Raw genomic sequence first — 4,649 nt, forward strand, 5'->3', positions numbered from 1 at the left:
CTTACCTCCCCTCTCTCTTCTCTCCTCCCTCTCTCCTCCCCTCCCTTTCCCTCCTATTGTCTTCCTTCCCTCTCCTTCCTATTTTCTCTCTCCCCTCCACTCCCCTTCCTTTCCCTTGCTTTCTCTCTCCTTCCCATCCCTCCCACCCCCAGCTAAAATTACAGCTACTAAGTGGTAGAGTCAGGATTTGAAATTGGGTTTTGGAATTGTTCTGGTGTTTGTGTGTTCAGTTTATTCGTGTTTAAGCCCTGAGCTACTCTAATTAAAGCTGAGAAAGGAGGAGAAGAGTTAATGAACAATTCAGTTTCATCTGCCCTTTGTCCTTGAAGCACAGGGATTAAAATCACTGAATCAGGCTGTACTATGTCTTCTGACATAGTGTGTGTGTGTGTGTGTGTGTGTGTGTGTGCACGCGCGCACATGCTAGTCCTGGGGCTTGAACTCAGGGCCTAAGCTCTGTCCCTGAGCTTTTTTGCTCAAGGCTAATGCTCTACCATTTGAGCCACAGCTCCACTTCTAGATTTTGGTGGTTAATTGGATATAAGTGTCTCTCTGACTTTCTTGTCCAGGTGGTCTTTGAACTACAATCTTCAAATATCAGTCTCCTGAGTGGTATTATAGGCATGAGCCACCAGCACTGGGTGCTTTCTATGTTTTTAGATAAGGATCGAATTCTCTCTTCTGTATCACCTCATTACAAAGTCTGTTTTCCAAGGGTGAGCATCCTTTAATCTGGAAAACTGAGTTTATAGTTGCTCCAAAGCGGATTATGCTTGGAACTACACAGCTTCACCCAGAGGGGAGTCAGTCAGCTTGAACAATTTATTGTTGTGGATTGAAAGCTTGTATCCCTCTAAGACTCCCATATTGAAGATGCATTCCTCAATGGGTGTGGTGGTTTTTGGAGATGGGGTCTTTGGGAGGAAGTTAGGATTAGAGGAGATTGAGATCAGAGGAGAACAGGACATAACCGAAAGCTTGCTCTCCCCTTTCTCATTAACCACCTGTGAGGACATGTATAGAAGGTAGTTCTCACCAGAAACAGATTAGGCTGGCACCTGCAATTTGGAACTGTGAGAAACCTAATTTCTGTTACTTAGGTTTGTGGTGTTCAGTTATAGGCATCCAACAGAGTGAGCCATCCCCATAGAATGAGATTGGGCTGGTTAAATACTTATGGTAAGGACACTTTACTGCTAGACCTCTTGAGAGGTCTGGCTGAAATGAGGTCCTGTGGGAAGCAAGGAGTTGGGGATTGGGGACTTAGGGGTACGATGAAAAGACGAATTATTTAGGGTACTGCTCAACCACGGGTCTGGTTTTGCAAGGTGCAGGAGTCCCCTCAGGAAGGTAGATTCTGACTTACTTATTGGTTGGGCTTGGGGGTGAGGCATAACTGGCATCCGAGCCACATCTGGGGATCATTTCTCACCTCAGAACTCAGGTCTCCATTGACCTAAGCCATTAAAAAAAATTAGGTAGAGGCTAAATCTCTCCAGACCAGATGGAAAAATGGAGGTTAAAGCAGCTCCCTGAATCCCTCAGCCAACATTCAGGCTGGCACAAGAGCCTCCACCAGCCTCTCTCTGAGCAAGGCCTGGGCTGCAGTGGAAAGAACAGACATTGTGGACAGATGGCTCTGGCGTGAATCCCATAGCTCCCTGTGAAGCTGCTGTGTGTCTTAGGCAAGTTCCTGCACTTACTGGGGAATGGCGTCTTCATGTACATGATGGACTGGATGATCTGCCTGTCATTGTGGTCACATTGCTGGCTCTTCACCAATGAGTAGTCATTATTGACATCTGTTAACAACTGCTTTGAACACCTCAGTTCACAGGTCTTGGGCCAGAACTGGAGATAAGGCAAGAGAAACACTGTCCCTCTGGGGACTGGAGTTACTGTAATTTCGGGCGAGAGTCCTCTGTTCAAACTACTTAGTTGAGACAACTCCCCGGGTCCCACATTACTAAACCAGGGAGGGTGGATCCCTCACCTGCTCCTGGGATCTGGGCTTGCAGCTGGTCTGACATGGAAGAGAATGGCTTGCAAACCCAAAGCAGGCCCTGTGGGGTGGTGCAGCCTCAGTGAGAACAGGAATTGTCATCTAGGCTTTGTGTGTAAGCTGGAGCCTGGTTAGTGCTGAGTGACTGTCCTTCCTTTCTTCAAGGGTGTCAGAACTGAGTGATAGTGACCTTGGCCTTCAGGGGTAACATGAAGATCCTGGATACCCCTGTGGTGTGCAAGAACCATGAATCTCTGACATGGAAGTTTCCAGCATAAGACCATTGTATTGATGAAATCCTAGTGGCTAGAGAAGGGCTTCTGTATCCAATTGATCTCTCTGGGTCAAGTAGGGCTTCCTCTGGCTCTTACGAGGCTGAAGCTGGGAGGAGGCTGGACATATGGCAGCAGAGAAGAGAAGGAACTTTCCATCCATCCATCCATTCACCCATCCATTAATCTTAAGTATCCATCATCCATTCATTCAGCTATCCAACCATCCATCTACTCAAGCCATCCATCCATCCATTCATCTAAGTATCCATCATCCATTCATTCAGCTATCCAACCATCCATCTACTCAAGCCATCCATCCATCCATTCATCTAAGTATCCATCATCCATTCATTCAGCTATCCAACCATCCATCTACTCAAGCCATCCATCCATCCATTCATCCATCCATTCATCTAAGTATCCAACATCCATTCATTCATCTATCCAACCATCCATCTACTCAAGCCATCCATCCATCCATTATTCCATCTGTCCGTCCATCCATCCATCTGTCCACCATGCATCCATTTGTACATCCATCTATCCACCCAAGTATCCATCCATCCATCTACCCATCCATCCACAAACACTTCTGAAACATTTTCTGTGTCCTATGTACTAGACTCATCAGACACAAGGCAGACAAAAACCCCTATCCTGTGGAGCTAACAATATTATTAGGGGAAATACATGATAACTAAATAGAATTCAAATTATGTTTGTTGGTAGAAAGTGGGAAGAAGGAGAAATAAGGCAGGGAGGGCAGGGAGATTATGGGAAGGGAGATGTCCTTCTACCCCTGAGCTTCTTGGCTGGAACAGAACTGATACAGGGCTGATGAAAAAGAGAAAAACATCCAGGACTGATGAAAAAGAGAAAAATATCCAAGTTTGGTGAGCTTAATATGTATTCAGGGTCTTCATAGGCAGGTGAGGTCTGAAGGCATGACTGGAGCATGATGCTTTTATATTAGGCAAAGAATAATAAACAGCAAGGAATGATGGGATGGATGGAGGTCTGGAATAGGGCAGTAAATTGCAGTATTGTCACTAGGCGGTCTCTCAGGGCACACAAGAGCGAATGGAAGAGAATGTATTTATTCAGATTCACTGCAGCCACAATCGCCAATCTCTGGTGGTACAGGCTATTTCCCTGCCTTGAATATACAGACATTCATCCCAATTACATGCTGCTTTGTTTGTTTGTTTATGCCAGTCCTGGGGATTGAATTCAGTGTGGGTGCTGTCCCTAAGCCTCCTGGTGCTGAAGGCTAGTGCACTACCACTTTGAGCCACAATGCCAGTCCTGGCCTTTACTGAGTGTTGTTGTGATCAGAGATAAGAGTCTCACAGACTTTTCTGCCCAGGCTGGCTTCAAACCACGATCCTCAGATCTCAGCCTCCTGAATAGCTAGGAGTATAGGCACGAGCCTCTGGTATCCAGCTTTATTTTTATTTATTTCTATTTTTTATTTTTTTTCATACTGGAGATTGAAATCAGGGCCTCACATTTGCTAGGTGAGTATCTACCACACAGCATGCAGACCATCTAATCTTTATGTCTTACTACATGTAGAGAAGGACAGCCACTTTCTGAAGCTACAGCTCTGTCTCATGCCAGCCACAATCTGGCATGTTCTGAGATGTGAGTCCTTAATGGTGTATAGGAAATGTGTGGATGTTGACATTTTTTAATTGGTCTTTGTTTAGAAGGCGCCTGGGGAAAAGCCTGCGGAAAGTGAGGGGTACTGGGTACTCCCAGAAGGAAGGATGCTGCTGTCTGGGAACAGCAGGTGGAAGGGCATGCGGTGAACATGCTACAGACTGTGAAGAGGCCATGCTGGCAGGAGCCCCAGAGAGTGGTAGGAAGGTCAAGATGAGCTTCTCTGAGGAGCTGGACACTCAGGACCTGAAAGGGCACAGGAAGGAGTCCTCTGTGGGCCAGTGGAGGGCTTTGTGCAGAGAGATGAGATTTGCCTAAAGTTGAAACAGGATTCAGACCATTGCGGCTACTCTATTGCCGACAGACTAGAGGGGACAGTTAGGAGGGGGCCTCCGTGGCAAGCCCGGTGAAGGGCAGCTATACCAACATGCTATGCCCACCAGGCTCCCCACCCAGGGCATGCCTGCCGGCACAGAGGAATTGAATTAGTGACGTGCCAGCTTCAGTTCTCAGACTGGAGCCAGTCTCAAACTGGCAAGGAACAGAGAAAGAGAGCCAGTACTGCTCCAGGCTTCCTGATCCAACATGTTTGGAGACATCTTTACTTTTAGTATGGCTTCTAAAGTGTTACTGGGCAGTCAGGGTTGGCCTTTTTCTTTAGTAACAGGAATGCTTTTGGTGGCAAGTAATACAAACTGACTAACAATGGC

This window comes from Dipodomys merriami, unplaced genomic scaffold (genome assembly GCF_024711535.1).
Source record: "Dipodomys merriami isolate MVZ:Mamm:240054 unplaced genomic scaffold, mDipMer1.0.p SCAF_13, whole genome shotgun sequence".
Taxonomy (NCBI): domain Eukaryota; kingdom Metazoa; phylum Chordata; class Mammalia; order Rodentia; family Heteromyidae; genus Dipodomys; species Dipodomys merriami.